Raw genomic sequence first — 21,834 nt, 5'->3', positions numbered from 1 at the left:
CAGGTCAGGTCTTCTGACTGCTTCTTTATATTATATCTCAGCTGCTGACCACACACTTGATAATCCCTGCTAAAAATGAACTCAGTCTTGCCTGAGAAAATAGAAGATGAAATAGTTTCTTTCGGCATTTAGAAAAAGCATGATATTATAACATATAACCTGCCATGGCTGGGAGGAAGCTTATTTTACAAAGGAAGAAGCAAAAGATGCCCAGAGAGAAGGGTAGCTATTTGCATGAGATGCATGGTGGTTCACCAATAGGAATGGCACTGAACCCTGGTCTTGGCCCAAAGATCTATATAAGAGGAACAATAAGCAGCCAGAGTAGGCCTGGTTCCCATCACCAGTTGTGACTGGAGACACTAATCACACTGTCCATCCACTGCTTATTCTCCTTTGTCAGGCCATAGAGAATACTTTGGCACCTACTAACTATAAGGTCTTCCTATTGCACCTGGATCCTAAGATCACAATTAAATGGGTCCAGTTTATAAAGAGGCAAGAGAATACACAGACTAAATTCAAAATAAGAGATAAGGTAAATCTCGAGCATAAAATACTGGTTTGAATATAATAAGGAATAATAAAGCCTGAGTTTTTACAAAAATAAGATTCTGCCTCTGAGGAAAAAGTATGGAGGGGGTAAAAATGAAAAGAGGCATGAAAAGAAGGCTCTAAAGACCCTGAGACTAGGACTCCGGGCTGTCTGGTTGTGGAGCAGCTCTCAGCGCTTCGCCTGGCTTTCTCTGTGACCCGGAGCAAACCATTTCTTGCTGAACCTCAGTTTTTCCGTCTGCCAACATGGCAAGTTTGGATCACATATCACATGGGCCTTTTATGGGGTTTGACCTTCTGTGACATTAAGTGTTCTCTATTTTTCATATTTTCCCCAGGTGAAAGAACAATCTGTTGATTTACTAAGAGGCAGACTGTCACCAAAGTCAATCCTGTGCTTAGCCTGTTGAAATTTTTTTGGGCGACAACTTCCTCCAGGGACTGGCTTGTGTATATTGAGAGCATGCCATTCACCACCTCAATTTTGGTGCTGGAATGGCCCTGGAATTCTATGACGCCCACTCTTTTGAATTGGAGAAGGGCACGGTGACATTGGCATTTCTGCTTGGGGCTAGTGGTTGAATTGCCCTTTAAAACTAGTAGTTGGGTTGTGATCCAAAGATGGCTGCAGACTGGAGCCAAAAGTTTCCACAAGGATGTCATTACGAGAAGTGACTTTCGTTACCAGAGGAGAAAACCGGCTCGCTCTTGAAATAATGAGGTCTCTGAATGACGAGTGCCATCTACAGCATTTGAGCGATACCCTGGAGAGGGATCTTACACAAGAAACTTAACTTTCTTCATGTCTCGTTTTTCTTCCTCATGATCCAATATCAGTGTTTTCCTGGTGTCTATGTTTTCTATAATTAGTAGGCACAAGGCGAATATCTAGGGAATGTTGGAAAAATAAATGACTCTTCATGTCTATAATCAGTCTGTCTCCTCAAAGAACTAACAGCAAAGAAAGAGAGGAGACATGGACATAAATGAACAAATACAAGGTAGCCTGTGACCTGTATTACAACAGAGAGCTAAGTATCACAGGAACATCAGAGCTGGAGAGATTAAATGGAACATCACGTAAAAGAAGGAATTTGAGTTGAGCCTTGAAAGACGGGTATGTTTTTTATATATAAAAATGGTAAAGAGTAGGAGAGGAGACCCAGGTTAAGAAAGGCATAGCAAAGGCAGGAAGGAACTATTGTATGTAGAAGACAGTTATGGTCAAGAATACATGAGGTGGAAAAGAAATTTTAAAATGCCAGTTGGTCATGGTCTTGAGAAGAAACTAGAATGACAGAATCTTTGGACTTGTGTTGAAAGTGGAGAGTACTGGATGTTTTGAGAAGTAGCAGACTACTATCAGAACAAAGGGTTAGAGTTCTTTCCTATAAATCTATAATGTTGTTTAGTCATTAAGTCCTGTCCAACTCTTTTGAGACCTCATGGATTATAGCCCGTCAAGCTCCTTTGTCCATGGGATTTCTCAGGCAGGAATGCTGGAGTGAGTTGCCATTTCCTTCTCCAGGGGATATTCCCCACTCAGGGATTGAAACCGCGTCTCCTGCATTGGCAGGCAAATTCTTTACTGCTTAGCCACCAGGGTAGTACACTGTAAAAGAGCCACTGTGTTATACTTTATGTCAAAGCGAGTTTGCTCTTTGAAAGTGTAATATTCATCCTGGGTGAAGAAAATGAACTCTTTCAGGCGCTCAGAATATTCATTAATATTTCTGGAAAATGACCGAATAAAACTCTGTTACCCTGGAAGATCTCATTTATCTAACCTACGCAGAAACGTACCCTTAGAGAGCTTATTTAACCATGCCCTTCATTGGCTAAGGTCTATTTTTAATCAATGCTCATATATATATTTTTGAGGTACTACAGATAAACATCCTGTATGGCAAATGTGATATTTCAGTTCTAAGAACACTAAAGGACTTCCCAAACAAATATAATCTTATTTTCAGCAGTGATGCAATCTAATTATCAATTGCACAGCATTTTATTGCAAGAATTACAATAGATTTATCTATATCCAGATCCAGTTTTTCATTTCATCTTCGTGGGCAAATGGTTTGTATAATTGCTATTCCCCCTAGGAGAAAGAAGAGCTGTAAGTCTCAAAATGTTCTAAATAATAAGATCAGAATTTATACATTTTGTGGTATAAATGGGAGAAAGGACAGATACTGGAATTAGATGCCTGGACTCAATTTTGACTGTCAGTTATAATGGAAATACAGGAACAGGTTTCTTGATCTCTCTAAACTTCAGTTCTTAATCTATAAAATGGGAAAATATTTGTATAGTGCATGGGATAAGAGTCAACAGAGAATAACTCTCTGCTAACCTGTAGAATTTTAATCATTTTTCTGTTGTTAATTTAAATTTTATTTATTTTTTTGGCCACATCGCAGCATATAGGCTCTTGGTTTCCTGACTGGGGATTGAACCCATGTCCCTGTAGTGGAAGCTTGGAGTCCTAACCACTAGTGTGTGTGTGTGTGTGTGTGTGTGTGTGTGTGTGTGTGCACTTAGTTGTGTCCAACTGTTTGTAACTCCATGGCCTTTTAGCTTGCCAGGCTTCTCTGTCCATGGAATTTTCCAGGCAAGAATACTAGAGTGGGTTGCCATTTCCTACTCCAGGGGTATCTCCCCGACCCAGAAATAGACCCATGTCTCTTGTGTTTCCTGCATTGGCAGGCAGATTACCACTGCACTACCTGGGAAGCATAACCACTGGATCACCAGGTAATTCCTAAAAAAAAAAAATTTATTGAAGTATGGTTGATTTACAATGTTGTGTAAGTTTCTGGTGTACAGCATAGTGATTCAATTATACATTTATATAAGAGTTTGCATCTGTTAATCCCAAAATATTAGATTGTATATCCACACAGTGAAACATTATTTGCAGGATGGCTGCAACAATGCTGGGTTCCTGGGTATACCTTCATTATAATCCATGGATTACAGTTGAGGGGACCAACCTGGTACTGAATGGTTGGAGGCTGAGTCAACCCATCTTCTGTAGGGGTCTGGCATTTGGGCAGGTTGTGATCTGCCTTCAAGGGTCCAGGAGTCACACCAAGCTGAGGCAGAGGTTAGAGGTGGAAAGGGAAGGCTAAGTAGGAAGGTGCGGTCATAAGAGAAAAGCTCAGCAGCAGGAAGATGCTGCCTGAGGTCAGGTGGACAGGCAGGATCCAGAGAGGCCAGGGCTGAATGGAACTGGCAGGAGGTTAGCAGACTTCCAGGGCCTTGAGAAGAGGCAGGGTGTGGCGGCCAGCAAGTTGAAGAAACTGAGGCAAAAGCCCAGTTGAGCCTTGGCTGGGGTTCAGAGGTTCCTTGTATACACACTGAGTTTGCAGGTCAGGGACAGCAAGATTTAATTTCAGGGTCCACCAGTTGGCAGACAGAGATGACTGGTAAATTCTGCTACTCTTGGGCTCTGAGTTACCCACAGCCCGTGTGGACTCAGAGAACACTATGCGGTTCCCTAAGAGGCATGATCAGGTCTGCTTCTCAGGACTCTTGCAAAGATCCAACAATTAAATATGTGAGACAGAGCTAGTTGTGTCTCTGGGAAATATCTAGGAAAAATTTCCTGGCCTGAGTGGTAGGGAGTAGCTATGCAGGGAATTCTTTAAGTCAAAAACTCAGCAGGGAAATACAGTGAAAAGGGAATGATTCATCTGACAAACCAGGGAAAATTCAAAGATTGTGTAACAGAAACATCACAACAAGCTTTTTAAAGCTTCTCAAGAAGATTTACTGGTTTCTCTAAAAAGTTTGAAGTTTAAATATATTTTCCATTCTGTTTTCCCTGAGGTGGAAGCTGCCCAGGGACGGCAAAGTTTGGTTTTATGGCTATTAGTCAACACTTTCAACTGCCTGCCTCACCATCACCTCAGACTACCACTAAGAAAAACTAATACAAAAACACCTGAGTCTTCATTTAACTCAGAGGGAAAGAAAAAAAAAGGATTAGAACATATACAAACCCTGTTTAAGGCAGGGCAAAGATCTTGGAATCCAGGCAGTTTTATTTTATTTTATTTTGAAAATACAGATGGCTCTTTATGTCAAGGCCAACTAGATGGAGAAGGATGCTATAAAAATTGATACCAAAGTAAGGGATTTGACTTGCATATTACCGAGACGTATGCATATTATAAAGATCTATTTGTCTTAAATAAACTATATTTCCTAGTGAAATCTTACCTATTATTGAATTATGTAGTTCCTTTGGACCAAATAAAAAGTTCTGTGTTTGGACACTTAGACAGAAGTAGGAGGTACTTCTCCAAGGTTTCCAATTGGCTACAGGGTAGTATCTCCCAAATCCCAGTATAAAAGCACCAATGTCACGGCAGACTGACTTACCTTTAGTGTCATCTCCTTTCCCATCTTCTTTCTAAAAACTTCCTAATATTCCCTACTTGGGTTGGGATCCCCAAAGCAGATCTAACAGCAAAAATTCAGCTTTCCAGAAGCCAGTTTTAAGGAAGTGTTCCCAGAAGCAAATAGAGGACATAGAGAAGTAGGACACAGAAGGGGAGGAGGCCCAGCAGGACAGTTCATGCATATGCCCGTTGTTGTAATACTAGATGTTAGGCAGTTTATTCCCTCTCTCTCTCTCTCACTTGGGTGCAATTCCTTCACGGAGGAGAGCTGAGCCCAATAAATAGGCCTCAGTAAATGTTGAGAGGGCTTCCTGTGTGGCTCAACGGTAAACAGTCTGTCTACCAATGCAGGAGATGTAAGAAACTCAGGCTCGATTCTTGGGTTGGGAAGATCCCCTGGAGGAGGAAATGGCAACCCACTCCAGTATTCTTGCCTGGGGAATTCCATGGACAGAGGAGCTTCATGGGCTATAATCCTTGATGTCACAGAAGAGTCAGACGCTACTGAGCAAATGAGCACACACACACATGCGCAAATGCTGGGAACGTGAATGAATAGAGCTCCAAGGTGCCTTGCAGTTGAAGTAACTCTTTCTTCAGAGCTCTCTGTGATGACATAATTTCCTTTGAATCATAATTAACGGTTATGCATAAGCCATGTCCGACTCTTTGCAACCCCATGGACAGCAGCCTGCCAGGCTCCTCTGTCCATGGAATTCTCCAGGCCAGGATACTGGAGAGGGTAGCTGTTTCCTTCTCCAGAGGGTCTTCCCAACCCAGAGATCAAGCCCAGGTCTCCTGCATTGCAGGTGGATTCTTTACCATTTGAGTCACCAGGGAATAATGCATATGCTAAGTTTCCTGCTGGTTTATAATGTTGAATTCCTCATGGCGAAGCCTACTATGGGTTTTTGAACATGATGGGGGCCCAGACAAGCCTAATCGGAATGGTGGAAACATTCTCTCAATACTGACAGATGGACAGCTTGAATATATGTGGACTAGGGCAGATTTTTTAGTTTTTATTCTTGTTCACACCTACTCCTTTGGGGCTGCCCTGTCTGAAGCTACTAATCAAAATGATGGCAGAACCTTTGGAAAGCATCAGTGCCTCATGAATATCAAAGAAGACATATAATCTCAACTGCCTGAGACTTTTATCCCTGCTCACTCTTTACTCTTCCAACAGTGTCTTAAGATTCCCCCCCTTGACCCACTCAGAAGGATAATTTTTGCAGTATAAGAATTAATCACTTTAGCTTCCTCCTTGGAGCATTGCTAAATAAATGGCTTGACATCACATCTATCATGCTTTTTGTAAGCTCTCTGAGGCCCATTAGGACTGGGGAGTTGCTGGGAGCACAGTACAGGCTGAGGAAGAAAATATTCCTTGGAAATCAGTGAATGAATCCAAAAATGTTGCATACACAGTGGCGTTTGAGGCCCTGGGCTTATCACTGTATGAGTTGCCAGCACATGATGTATGCTTCAGCCATGAGGTGCTTGCTTGTGTACCATATCTCTTTGGGTCTAAATCATTAAAGTGGAAAATATCCCCTCTAGGCTATACTGTGAAAAAGATTTTTGGATGGGAGATATTTTGTAATCCTCCAGCAGTTTTATTTTGTCTAGACATGAGGCAATAAAAGAAGAAAATCATCAGGAATGATAATAAGATGACATACTTCTCTGCTAGAAGACATACTTCTTGCAGAGACAGGATTGCTTTTTACACATTTTGTGGCCTCATTTCTACAATCCCATCACCTTCTGTGAATTCTTCAACCACTCTTCTATGTGGCCCAAGGTAAAAAGTGTGAACAGCTATGGGCAGAAATTTCACTGAAAAAAAAAATTAAATACAATGCCAGAAGAAATGGACCCACTGATAGAAGACAAGAGAGGGTTATTCTCCAGCCTTGCAGTTTCCAAGGGGAAGGGGAGAGTGGGGCAGAGAAGGATTGGGACTTTGGGATTCGCGGATGCTAACTATTTTATATAGGATGGATAAACACGATCCTATTGTATAGGACAAGGAACTATATTCAATATCTGTGATAAACCATAATGGAGTATAATATGAAAAAGAATATATATATATAGATATATATATGTATTGGGTTAGCCAGAAAGTTCCTTCAGGATTTTCTGTAAGATGAATTTTTGGCCAACCCAATGTAACTGAATCACTTTGTTGTACAGCAGAAATTAATACAGCATTGTAAATCAGCTATATTTCAATAAGATAAATTAAAAGCACAAACAACAAAAACAAAAGAGTTCTTCTCATTTCTGAAGCATAGTCCATATTTCTACATGTGTATTAACTTAAGCATATATGTATGTCAGGAATTTCTCTTGACCCCTAAAGTATTAATTGAAACTCATTTGGTTTGGGCTGCTCATTACCAGGATGGTGAGTTCTGTACCCGTAGATTGTTGACCAGAAAGGAGCCTTAGAGATTACCTAATACACCAGTAGTGATGTATGGATGTGAGAGCTGGACTATAAAGAAAGCTGAGTGCCGAAGAATTGATGCTTTTGAACTGAGCTGTTGGAGAAGACTTTTGAGAATCCCTTGGACTGCAAGGAGATCCAACCAGTCCATCCTAGAGGAAATCACTCCTGAATATTCATTGGAAGGACTGATGTTGAAGCTGAAACTCCAATACTTTGGTCACCTCATGCGAAGAGCTGACTCATTGGAAAAGACCCTGATGCTGGGAAAGATTGAAGACAGGAGGAGAAGGGGATGACAGAGGATGAGATGGTTGGATGGCATCACCGACTCAATGGACATGAGTTTGAGTAAACTCTGGGTGTTGGTGATGGATAGGGAGGCCTGGCGTGCTGCAGTCCAAGGGGCCACAAAGAGTCGGACATGGCTGAGTGACTGAACTGAACTGAACTGAATACATCCTCCCCTTGTTGCTCAGTTGTGTCCAACTCTTTGTGGCCCCATGGACTATAGCCCTCCAGGCTCCTCTGTCCATGGATTTCTCAGATAAGAATACTGGAGTAGGTTGCCATTTCCTTCTCCAGGGATCTTCCCAACCCAGGGATTGAACCTGCATCTCTTACATCTCTTGCATTGGAAGGCAGGCTCTTTACCACTAGCCCCACCCTCACCTATATAACTCATATTAGAATGAAGCATCAGAGATGACAAGTGATTTAAATATTTTCTAGAGCCAAGGTTTTAACCTAGAAGCTTGGGATCTTTCCACTACCCCATGTTTTGCTCTCCTTGAAGCCAGCTCTGACCAGTTTAAAAATGGACTCCTTCTGTGTGTTCAAGGAGTATAATCATGGGACACAAAAAGTCTCCACAATGTCGTTTGGCCTCAGTTGACAGTGTAATAGTCAGGTAGAATGTGAAGAATCTAGATAGCTATTAAAACATAGTACAAAACACCCAACTTAACTGATTCAGTTATTCTGTATGCAAACATATCTGTGTATGGAGCACTCTGTGGGGCTCATGAAGTGTCATCATGGATCAATGAATTTAGAAGGGTCAGGGTACTATTAGGATTGATGTAGTCTCCACAAACAAGGATCCTCAACAAAGAGGCACACATGAAACTGTTCTAATAAAACTAACCCTTAGTGCTGTTTTTTTTTTTTTAAGCTGATGCTTCCTTAGGAAAGCAATAGATTGCCTGTAAAGCTAATTTATCCAGAATGTGGCTAACTTACAGCAGCTGTATTTAAAAATGTGCATTCAGTTTTTATCCCTTAGGTTGGGGAAGAGGTGGGTGATTTATGATTTTGCTGCTCAGGCTGATTTGGTGAAATGGACCTGAAAATAGATTAACTAGAAGACACACTCAGAGGCTTTGGAAAAGACTCAGATGTGCAGAGACCGGTTCACAAGTAAGATGTAGCAAACAGACTCAGGAAGTCTTTAATCCCCCTTCTCTGAGCATATCTAGTTTTGCCCCTCTGAGCACTGGCACTAAAAGTCCAAGATCATTAGGATGTCCTAGAACAGATATGTACCAGTTGTGGCTTCATCACTTGCTAGCCCTGTGACCTCAGGCAAGTTATTTAGTCACTTCAAGCCTCAGTTTCCCAATATTTAAAATGTGGATAATGATATTATCTAATTCACAGGATTGTTGTATACATGATATAGTTCCAAGTGTCTAGCATATAAGGAGATCTTAATGATAGAAATTAGAATAAAGACTACTAAGCACAGTTCTAAGCACTTCACATGTATAAACTCAAGTAAATATAGAAATTCTGTGACAGAGATAGTATTACTGTTTCAGTTTTGTTGTTGTTGTTGTTGAGTCTCAAAGTTATGTCCCAACTCTATGAAACCCCATGGACTTCAGCATGCCAGGCTCCTCTGTCCTCCACTATCTCCCATAGTATTTTCATATTCTGGTCCATTGAGTCAGTGATGCTATCTAATCATCTCATCTTCTGCCATTCCCTTCTTCTTTTGCCTTCTGTCTTTCCCAGCATCAGGATCTTTTCCAATGAGTCAGATCTTTGTATCAGGTAGCCAAAGTATTAGAGCTTCAGCCTCAGCAGCAGTCCTCCTAATGAATATTCAGGGTTAATTTCCTTTAGGCTGGTTTCAATTTTACAAATGAGGGAATTGAGGCACAGAAAGGTTACGTAATTTTGCTAATGTCACGTAGTCTAGTTGTGTAGCTGGGATTCAACCTTGATAGTCTGGCTCCAGAGGCTTTTACACATTACCTATTATTGTCATTGTATCCTTAGATTAACACATAAGGACAAACTAGGACATTATGTAAATTTCATGAGAAGTAACTCATAATTTAACAATTCTGCATGGAGGAAGGGGAATTCCCCAAGCTTCAGGAAGGAGAGGATCAGAGGGGTTGGTAGGGTAAGCAATGGGTTCCAGAGTTGGATGGACAAAAGGTTCCAGGTATAGCATCTTTGTGGAATATGTGGAGTCTGAGTTGCCAGGATCAGAATATTTATAAAATGCAGGAGGTAAGGTTAGAGGAGTACCAAGTCATGAAGATCTTGTGATAGGAAATCATGGTAAGGAGCCAACTTATCCTACATTTGAGGAAGAGTCAAGGCGTGGAGAGCACTGGAGAGAAGGAGTGGCTGGATCTTAGTCACTTCATTTGAATCACTAGAGCCAGGTGTGGCTGAGGTTTTCCTGTGAACTTCCTGGTTACCTAAGTTAATGCCTTTTCTTTGTATACATGTGCTAAGTTGAGCTGAATTTCTATCACTTGGAATGTAAAGAATCTTGACAAGATCAATTAGTTAAGACTATATTATAGAAGAAAATGTAGTGGCAGAATTTAGGGGTATAGGCAAGACTACAAATAAGAGAACTAATTAGTGAGTGTAAGGGACTGATGGGACCCTGTAAAATTCTTTTAAGGAATTATCTCTCCTCCATCATGCATCATCTTAGAAAGGCTGTTAATCAAAGAGCTCTGCCTTCTTTGGATCAGGGATTAAGTTTATGACAAATAGAGGTGAAGGGTCTCCCTTTTCTGGTAATTTGAGTCTTATAGTATAACCCCCCAAAGGAAAAAAAAGTTTCCTCTTCATTTATTTCAGTGGTGAGACTGATGAAGTTCTCAGGATGTTTGTCCTACTGAGACTTCTGGGCTTGCCTATTTATGGCGTATCAAACCTGGTTCTTCCACATGCTCCCCTCTTTTTTTCAATTCTGAGAATGATCCATCTTCTTACAATAAAATCCTTTAAAAATTTTGTTAGCCAATTCATTTTGCTTGTGTCATGGTCCTAAGGGATGTAGAAATTAATCCAGAAAGTGAGATGTTGCAAGTGACTGTACAACAACAAAAGAAGTAGATATGGCTAAGTTGGATGAAAGGCAGAGAAAGTTCCTTCACTCTTCTGGCAAGTACACAAGACTTTTCATGATGTTAAAGTCTACTGGCTAACATGTGGCCTCTATCAAAGCTCTATAATAAAGAGTCCAGCTAAGATTAAAGCTGGTTTATTGGTGAAAGGAGAATGACACCTGGACAAGATGGCATACATTGTATTCTTCATTGCTAAGCCGGAGAAGGCAATGGCAGCCCACTCCAGTACTCTTGCCTGGAAAATTCCAAGGACGGAGGAGCCTGGTAGGCTGCTGTCCATGGGGTCACGAAGAGTTGGACACGACTGAGCGACTTCACTTTCACTTTTCACTTTCGTGCATTGGAGAAGGAAATGGCAACCCACTCCAGTGTTCTTGCCTGGAGAATCCCAGGGACAGGGGGAGCCTGGTGGGCTGCCGTCTATGGGGTCGCACAGAGTCGGATTCTACTGAAGCAACTTAGCAGCAGCAGCAGCATCTCAAAGCATAAGTGTAAACCCTCTTGCATTATTTAGTAAGAGGCAACCAAAAGGAGAGCTCTAAAAGGTGGTAAGGAAAAGCCAAACTCATTTAGAAACCCAGGACTGGAGGAAAAAACACAGTGAAAAGATTCCTTACATAGTCACCCTTCCACTGAAACAGAAAAAGGAGTCCCAGGATTTCCTGACCTCTAACCTTAGCAGCAGAAGGCAGCCCAGACGTAGGCTTCTTCTTCCCTAGATTAAATATGAGTCTCTCTGACAACATCAGGTGTGTTGGACATCACCAGCAAGAGGGACTGATCTGGAGCAACTGAGGGAGTGGGCTTCCTAGCCTGACTTGAGAATTTCCTCCCTTGCCCAGGGACATTAGGGTGGGTGGGAGGAAGCAGGAAGAATAATTCAGCCTAAAGAAGAGGCCTTGCCTGGAAAGTCTTTAAGAAAAAGAATCTGAGACTCCCGTTTCCTGCCCAGAAATACTGGGGACCTGAGGAGCATGGAATCAGGGGGGCCCTACCACAACAAAGAGCTTCCCTGGTGCCTCAGATGGTAAAGCGTCTGCCTACAGTGCGGGAGACCTGGGTTCGATCCCTGGGTCGGGAAGACCTCCTGGAGAAGGAATGGCAACTCACTCCAGTATTCTTGCCTGGAAAATCCCATAGATAGAGGAACCTCATAGGCTACAGACCATGGGGTCACAAAGAGTTGGACACGGCTGAGCGACTTCACTCCACTACCACAACAAGTGCCTGGACAGGAGACCCTTTTGGTGTCCACAGTCCTGAAAACCCCCTCTCTTACCAAGAGGCAGTTATTGGCCTAGCCTGGTGAAATCTACTACCTTAGGCAGCACCAGAAGGGACCAACCCCAATAACATCACACAAACTGAACAGGCAAAAGTAACATTGAAAGTACTATACAAATTGCATTATCACAAAATAATAATTCTGTGCTAGAACCACAGCACAAAAATGTAGGCCAGGACCTATATGCATGCTTAATCTATACAAAGTGATAATCTAAAAAGATTTCAATAGGACCTAGATTCCCCTAATATAATAAAAGCAATGTCTAGAGTACAATAGAAAATTATTCATCATACTTACAATTTAGAAAATCACAACTTGTTTGAAAAAGACAATCAACTGACACCAACTTGGAGATGAATATGATGTTGACGCTGAAATTATCTGACAAAGATTTGAAAGCAGCCACACAAAAGTAACACAACATCAGTAACAAATTCTCTTGAAGCAAATGAAGAAATATAAAACTTCTGCAAATAAATAGAATTTACAAAAAAGAACTAAGTGGAATTTAAAGAACTGAAAGATAAAATGTCACACACACACAAAAACAACTTATTGGATGAATTTAATATAGGCAGGGAAGTGATGGAGAACAGAATCAGAGAACTTGAGAACAGATCAATAGAATTCACCCAATTTGAACAACAGAAATCAATATTTCTTATTTTTTCTTTTTTTTTTTTGAAAATAAGAAAACAAAATTGAGCCTCAGGAATTTGTATGACAAAAACAAAAATACCACCAGTCATAACATCAGAGTTCCAGAGAAGAGGAAAAGAGAATGAGCATGAGAGAGTATTCAAAGACATTACAACTTAAAAGTCTCTCTCAAAACATCCCACCTTCACCTTCTCCCACAGAGTCCAAAATTCTGTTCTGTACATCTGTGTCTATTTTTCTGTTTTGCATATAGGGTTATCATTACCATCTTTCTAAATTCCATATATATGCATTCGTATACTGTATTGGTCTTTATCTTTCTGGCTTACTTCACTCTGTATAATGGGCTCCAGTTTCATCCATCTCATTAGAACTGATTCAAATGAGTTCTTTTTAATGGCTGAGTAATACTCCATGGTGTATATGTACCACAGCTTCCTTATCCATTCGTCTGCTGATGGGCATCTAGGTTGCTTCCATGACTTGGCTATTATAAACAGTGCTGTGATGAACATTGGGGTGCACGTGTCTCTTCCAGATCTGGTTTCCTCAGTGTGTATGCCCAGAAGTGGTATTGCTGGGTCATATGGCAGTTCTATTTCCAATTTTTTAAGAAATCTCCACACTGTTCTCCATAGTGGCTGTACTAGTTTGCATTCCCACCAACAGTGTAAGAGGGTTCCCTTTTCTTGTGGGAGGGGGGATCGGGATGGGGAATACTTGTATCCATGGCTGGTTCATGTCAATGTATGACAGGAACCACTACAATGTTGTAAAGTAATTCGCCTCCAACTGATAAAAATAAATGAAAAAAAAAAAGTCTCCAAATTTGGCAAAAACAGAAACTTAAAACAGATTCAAGAAGCTGAGCAAATCACAGGCAGGATAAATTCCCCCAAATCCACACCAGACACTTCACAAATTAAACAACTGAAAGCAGAAAACAAAATCTCTAGTTTTCAAAATGACTTCAAAACCTTAAAGGTAGTCAGAGAGAAATGAGACATTACTTACCAAGGAACAGTGATCTAAATGGCCATAGATTTCTCATATGAAGCCATAGAGGTCAGAAGATAGAGGCACATCACTTTTCAAGTGTTAAAAGAAGGCATTGTCAATGGCATACTTCTTATCAGGTGAAACTATCCTTTAAAAAAATAGGAAATTAAGTCATTCTCTGATGAAGAAAAATTAGGGAAAATCTGATGCTAGTAGACCTACTCTTAAAGATCAACTAAATAAATTTCTTTAGTCAGAAAGGAAGCCAGAAAAAAAGAAAATTCTTGGGAGTATTAGGGAGGAAAGAAATAACAAAAAGGGCAAAAATATGAGTACATACAATAGACTATCCTTCTCTTCATTAATTTTCTAAATCATAAAGGATAACAGAATGAAAATTCTAACATTATCTAATACTCAGGGTGATAATATGTAAAAGTGAGGAATTTAAATGGAAGAAAGATTGCCACACCTCACACACACAAACACCATATACCACAAAAATAATCACTAGTAATACTGGAGGAACTGGAATAAGATTTGCACATTATATCACAGTCCATATCCTGATTATAATACACTATAATTTTGCAAAGTGTTACTAATGGGAAAAATGTCTTGGGGGATAGCTCTGTGTTTTCTCTTATGATCATCTGTGGATCAATAATGGAGAAGGCAATGACAACCCACTCCAGTATTCTTGCCTGGAGAATCCCAGGGACAGGGGAGCCTGGTGGACTGCCATCCATGGGGTCGCACAGAGTCGGACACAACTGAAGCGACTTAGCAGCAGCAGCAGCAGTGGATCAATAATAATCTCAATAAAAATTTAAATTATATAAACATACAGTAAAAAAAAAAAAAAAGAGGAAAGAGAATTACAAGACTATTTTAGCTCTAAAAACTAGTTCTACCTGTGGCTTAAAATTTAAGATATCCAAGTACTTAGGGACTCCAGATTTTTAGTGTTGAAAAAAATAAGATTTCCCTTATCTACAGTTAATAAGAGCCAAGTCAGTGACCCAAGAAATATGGCAGGAAATTAAATTAGGGCTTAAAGAAGTTTGATTCCCCGGGTGGCCACTGTTTCGAATCGGGAATTCAGTGAAGGCTCCCAGGTCAGCTAACCAAAAGCGAGAACTCCAGGTCAGGGAATCTTAGGCATTCTTATTTAGCAGCACTATGCTGAGAATTAGTCACCACTACATGTGGTTCCTACTTCTCCCTTTCCCAAATGGGAATTTAAAGCTAACTCTGCACAATTCAGTGAAATGAGTCAGTAAATTTCTTTTTTCACTTAAACAATTTTCAGTTTGAAATAATGTCATTTGCAATTATTAGATCCTTAATATTTATATTGTTTATTGACTTTATACTCAGCAGTGTGTAAGTTTTATTGTACACGCAGAAATACAGCAATGCAGGGGTGTCTACATACGTGCAAAGAAGCAGGAAACTACATGCACGAACACATCTGTAGCTGAACACACACGGCCCGACATGTGCACACAGTGTGGAAAGAGGCAATTCACACAGGTACAGAAAATCTCATTCACAGTGGCACTCATGTCTACATGCAGAGATTTCCCTACAAGAAAAACTATTATGAATCTTTCTCTGTGTCATGCTTTGGCACTCCATTAGCCCAAGAGTATTCACAGGCAGAGATGATGCAGTTATTGCAATAAATTAATAAATAGAGCCATATTTTTTTTTTTTAGCTTCAGAAGATGATGTGGGATTTTTAGCATAATGAAGCTTTCTAAAGTTCAAAATCTGTTAATTATGTTGTGTACTCAGTTCAATCCAGCTTCGGTTCCCACAAATATAATCAGTTTCTGGATCTTTATGAAGGAGTCTTTATGGAACTGAGTTCAGGCAGGCCACAGACTCGTAAAGCCTGGTATCATCGCTCCCCTCCCTGGCAAGTATATGAAGAAAGAAGCTAAGCCTCAATTAGTTGAGGAGTAGTGATCAGGGAAAGTGAAATGTTGGCCATATTGGGCCTCATCAGGCAGACTGGTTAATGATGGAGGGAGAAAATGAGTATTTAATATTCTCACTGAATTTGGGTTCTAAAAGATATAAAGGAAAAGGCATAAAAAATAGGCTTATTACTCAATGATTTCCCTTCTTCAATATGTTGAGGAAATTTAACATTGATAAAATAGTTTTATCTACAGATCATATTCCAAAATTGTCAATTGCCTTAAAAATGTTGCTTATAACTATTATTTCCCCCCCAGTTCCAGATCTAATCTAGATTCATTTCATTAGGTGTCAAGGCTCTTTATTTTCTTTTAATTGGGAACAAATCTTCAGTTGCCCCCATAACTGATAATATCAAAAAGTACAAGTCAGTTGTTTCAAAAATTATTCCCCAATGTTAATTTTTCAGATGTTTCCTCATGATAATATTCCTTTTGGTTCATTTACTCTATAAATGATACTGTGTCTTTCTTGGGGGCACCTCATATCCAGAAACACATGATATCTGTTTCCCCTTCATTTATAATGTTTATTTTGATCACTTGGTTAAAATGTTCAGTTTCTCCAGGTTTTTCCTTTTCTAATTTGTAAATAACTTGTAGATACACACTTGCAGACTTTGCAAATGACTTGCTGCTACTTACAAGACTGCCTTCCTCTAGCAAAATTTTATTGTTGTTTTTTGCCTGAATTTAATTCTTGCTATAATGGTTTTGAATTGTTATTTTCTAACGTCATCATTTCTTCTATATTTACCAGGTGGCATTCATTTATAAGGAAGCTTTTCTACTATTTATTTAACTATCCATCCATCCATCCATCCATCCATCCATCTATCCATCTATATCTATCTATCCACCTACCCATTGATTATTAGTATGGCCTGATGATTCTTGTATTCAATTGGGTAAAACCCACAACAGTCCCTATTAATTTTAATAGGGACTCAAATAGTTCTAGATTTTAAAGTGGGAGTACTTTCAAGTAGACTTTTGTGTATTGGTATACACCTCCCAGCTCAGCTGGTAAAGAATCCACCTGCAATTCAGAAGACTTCGGTTCAATTCCTGGGTCAGGAAGATGCCTCCAGAGAAGGAATAGGCTATCCACTTCAGCATTCTTGGGCAGCCCTGGTGGCTCAGATGGTATAGAATACTTTTGCAATGCAGGACACCTGGGTTCGATCCCTGGGCTGGGAAGATCCTGCAGAGAAGGGAACAATTACCCATTTCAGTATCCTGGCCTGGAGAATTCCATGGACAGAGGAGCCTGGCAGGTTTACTGTCCATGGGGCCGGAAAGAGTCTGACACGACTGAGCGACTTTTCCTTTCATAAACTTCCATATACTTGTAATCTTTGAATCACCTTTAGTTTGCCCCTTTCTCAATAAGTCCTAGTTGTTGATTATATATCACTTATTTTTAAGATATGCATATATCTGTCATTAAGACTATGAAGGCTTCCCAGGTGGTGTCAGTGGCAAAGAACCTGCCTGCCAATTCAGGAGAGGTAAGAGACATGGATTTGATCCCTGGGTTAGGAGGATCCCCTGGAGGAGGGATAGTAACCAACTCCAATATTCTTGCCTGGAGAATCCCATGGACAGAGAAGCCTGACAGGCTACAGTCCATAAAGTTGCAAAGAGTCAGACATGACTGAAGTGACTTAGCATGCATGCAGGATTGTTCTTTACAAAAAAACCTTTCCTAATAAAACAGAATGGGCTCATCACCATGAGCAGCTGGTTAGTAAATGATTTAATGATTCCACATGGAACTTTTTTGTTGAGCCCTGGTCTTAATGGTCTCTTCTTTCCGGCTTTTAAATGCTCATATTATTAGTGAAAGTGGTGAAGTAATGTACCTAAGCAAAACATGTCCACCAATTTCCAAGGAGACACTATAAGGGCCACCTAGGCCATCACTGTTTATTCTGGACTCAATATATGAATACTTAAGCTATCATATTAAATATTGTGACACTGAATCAGACTAGAAAAGAAGTTAAATTTCTAAAATGTAGAAAAATGAGCAAACACTTCACAAAAGAACGTATATTATTAGCTAATAATCACATGCTTACTACAAATTAAAACCGCAATGAGATAAGCTACAAGTGGCAAAAATGAAGAAAACTAACAATAATAAATGTCAGTGATGATGTGGAGCAACTGGAAATTTCCTACATTGCTAATGGGAAGTTAAAATGGTACATGGCTATGGAGACACATTCTGTAATTTCTTATGAAATTAAATGTAGACGTACCTCATGACTGAGCAATTCCATCTGTACGTAGTTACTCAATATGTTTGAAACAAACGTCCACAAAAACTTAAAAAGCATCAATATTTCTAGTAAACAGGTTAATAAAAGCTAAAATCTGGGAACAATGCAAATGTCCACATCAGGATAATAAGAAAACAAATTGTGGTATATTTGTTCAATGGAATGCTACTTAGCAATAAAAAATAATGAAATATTCTGAAAGGTAACAAATGGGTGGATATAAAGCTATCTGATTCTATGCAAAGTCTAAGAATAGGTGAAACTAATCTATGGTGCTAAAAGTCAGAAAGTTGTTCCTCTATGGAAAGAAATGACTGGAAAAGGATGCAAGGAATTTTCTGGGAGGGTGAAATATTCAATATTTTATTTGGGAGAGTGACTATACAGGTGCATAAAATTTTTAAAACTCATTGGAATGAATGGACTGAACATTTAAGATTTCTGATTTTTATTGTATGTTAATTATACTTCAATGTAAAAGTGGCTATAGAGAAACATAAGCTCCAGTCAAGTCTGTCTGTTGCTAGGAAATATTCACACCTTATACTTTTCAAGCACTTAGTATAAGTTAGTTGAAATGCAAAGTATCTCTTACTTATTAGATGTTTTCTTGGACTTTGTTTTAGTTGGAGAACTGAGAAATTGCACTGTCAGCTTTGCATCTGAACAGAACCAAACATATAGTGGGTTCGAATTAATGCAATATTCCTTAAGCAAAGCCAATACAGATTCCCAACAAAGTTGACCACAGAAGCTTTCTCCAGCTAATCTACTCTGGAGAACACTGTTGGTCTCATTACATTTCTCTTGAAACCTTTTTCCTTAAATATGTGTTTCTATAATCGGAATGTCCTACAGATGCATTCTTAATTTCCCACATACCTCTTACTGAATAAGGGAAGAAGAAAAATGAGATTAGCCATGAAACTCTTTTCCCTGGCTAGGTTGTAGTCTAAACTCCTTTGTTTTACTAAGTCTATAAATCCTTGCTCTTGTTTAGTCGCTAAGTCATGTTCAACTCTTTGGTGACCCCATGGACTGTTGCTCACCAGTTCCTCTGTCCAAGGGATTTTCCAGGCAAGAACACTGGAGTGGGTTGCCATTTCCTTCTCCAGGTGATTTTCCTGACCCAGGGATCGAACCTGTGTCTCCTGCATTAGAAGGAGGATTCTTTATCATTGAGCCACCAGGGAAGCCCATTCTTGCTATATAAATTCATGGTTGTATGAAGGACATTGATCTGGTAGTGACAGATATATTCTGTGGTATTGTGTAGTTAGTAATTCATGACTGAATCTATTTGTACTTGGGTTTAAATACCTTGGTTCCAGCACACACTAGCTGTGTCATTTAAACAAAGTTTCAATTTCTCTAAGGCTATGTTTTTACTTTTTTCCTGTAACATAATAAGTGACATATGATAATAATGTTTGCAAAAATGTTTGTTGTGATATTTTAAGTAAAGCAGTACTGTAATGTTTGGTACATAGTAGGTAGCCATAATTATCATTATCATGCTATATATTATTGTTTGTTTACTTGTTTGTGTCTCATTAGTTCAGTTCAGTCACTCAGTCGTGTCTGACTCTTTGCAACCTCATGAACCGCAGCACACCAGGCCTCCCTGTCCATCACCAACTCCCGGAGTCTGCCCAAACCCATGTCCATTGAGTCGGTGATGCCATTCAACCATCTCATCTTCTGAAGCCATCCCCTTCTCCTCCTGCCTTCAATCCATCCCATAATCAAGGTCTTTTCCAATGAGTCAGCTCTTCACATCAGGTGGCCAAAGTATTGGAGTTTCAGCTTCAACATCAGTCCTTCCATTGAACACCCAGGACTCTCCTTTAGGATGGACTGGTTGGATCTCCTCGCAGTCCAAGGGACTCTCAAGAGTCTTCTCCAACACCACAGTTCAAAAGCATCAATTCTTCTGCGCTCAGCTTTCTTTATAGTCCAACTCTCACATCCATATATGACCACTGGAAAAATCATAGCCTGGGATAGATGGACCTTTGTTGGCAAGGTAATGTCTCTGCTTTTTAATATGCTGTCTAGGTTGGTCATAACTTTCCTTCCAAGGAGTAAGTGTCTTTTAATTTCATGGCTGCAGTCACCTTCTGCAGTGTTTTTGGAGCCCAGAAAAATAAAGTCAGCCACTGTTTCCACTGTTTTCCCATCTATCTGCCATGAAGTGATGAGACCAGATGCCATGATCTTAGTTTTCTGAATGTTAAGCTTTAAGCCTACTTTTTCACTCTCCTCTTTCACTTTCATCAAGAGGCTTTTTAGTTCTTCTTCACTTTCTGCCATAAGGGTGGTATCATCTGCATATCTGAGGTTATTGATATTTCTCCCAGCAATATTGATTCCAGCTTGTGCTTCTTCCAGCCCAGCATTTCTCATGATGTACTCTGCATATAAGTTAAATAAGTAGGATGACAATATACAGCCTTGACGTACTCCATTTCCTATTTGGAACCAGCCTATTATTTCATGTCCAGTTCTGACTGTTGCTTCCTGACCTGCATACAGGTTTCTCAGGAGGCAGGTCGGGTGGTCTGGTATCCCCATATCTTTCAGAATTTTCCACAGTTTGTTGTGATCCACACAGTCAAAGGCTTTGGCATAGTCAATAAAGTAGAAATAGATGTTTTTCTGGAACTCTCTTGCTTTTTCGATGATCCAGTGGATGTTGGCAATTTGATCTCTAGTTCCTCTGCCTTTTCTAAAACCAGCTTGAACATCTGGAAGTTAGCGGTTCACATATAGTTGAAGCCTGGCTTGGAGAATTTTGAGGATTACTTTGCTAGCATGTGAGATTAGCACAATTTTTCAGTAGTTTGATCATTCTTTGGCATTGCCTTTTTTAGGGATTGGAATGAAAACTGACCTTTTCCAGTCCTGTGGCCACTGCTGAGTTTTCCAAATTTGCTGGCATATTGAGTGCAGCACTTTCACAGCATTATCTTTCAGGATTTGAAATAGCTCAAGTGGAATTCCATCGCCTCCACTAGCTTTGTTCATAGTGATGCTTCCTAAGGCCCACTTGACTTCACATTCCAGGATGTCTGGCTCTAGGTGAGTGATCACACCATCGTGATTATCTGGGCCATGAAGATCTTTTTTGTACAGTTCTTCTGTGTATTCTTGCCACCTCTTCTTAATATCTTCTGCTTCTGTTAGGTCCATACCATTTCTGTCCTTTATTGAGCCCATCTTTGTATAAAATGTTCCCTTGGTGTCTCTAATTTTCTTGAAGAGAGCTCTAGTCTTTCCCATTCTATTGTTTTCCTCTATTTCCTTGCACTGATCTCTGAGGAAGGCTTTCTTATCTCTCCTTGATATTCTTTGGAACTCTGTATTCAAATGGGTATATCTTTCCTTTCCCCCTTTGCTTTTCCCTTCCCTTCCATTCACAGCTATTTGTAAGGCCTCCTCAGACAGCCATTTTGCTTTTTTGCATTTCTTTTTCTTGGGGATGATCTTGATTTCTGTCTCCTGTACAATGTCACAAACCTCCGTCCATAGTTCATCAGGCACTCTGTCTATCAGATCTAGTCTCTTAAATCTATTTCTCACTTCCACTGTATAGTCATAGGGATTTGATTTAGGTCATACCTGAATGGTCTAGTGGTTTTCTCCACTTTCTTCAATTTCAGTCTGAATTTGGCAGTAAGGAGTTCATGATCTGAGCCACAGTCAGCTCTCAGTCTTGTGTCTCATACTAGACTGTAAATGTCTCAAAGGCAAAGACCATGATTTATGCTTTTTCTTCAAAGCACCCAGCATGGTTTAAAAATAAA

At 39.9% G+C, this 21,834-nt stretch overlaps 1 long non-coding RNA gene across 2 annotated transcripts in view; it reads left to right on the top strand.

Moving 5' to 3' along the window:
* LOC110126864 (uncharacterized) overlaps window positions 1-21,834 on the top strand; it is a 131,929-nt gene that overhangs the window by 75,335 nt on the left and 34,760 nt on the right. The window lies entirely within an intron of this gene.

The sequence above is a fragment of the Odocoileus virginianus genome, chromosome 4, assembly GCF_023699985.2.
Source record: "Odocoileus virginianus isolate 20LAN1187 ecotype Illinois chromosome 4, Ovbor_1.2, whole genome shotgun sequence".
In the NCBI taxonomy this organism is placed as follows: domain Eukaryota; kingdom Metazoa; phylum Chordata; class Mammalia; order Artiodactyla; family Cervidae; genus Odocoileus; species Odocoileus virginianus.
The sequence above is the reverse complement of the archived record's forward strand: the minus strand, read 5'-3'. Positions and strand labels throughout refer to the sequence as shown.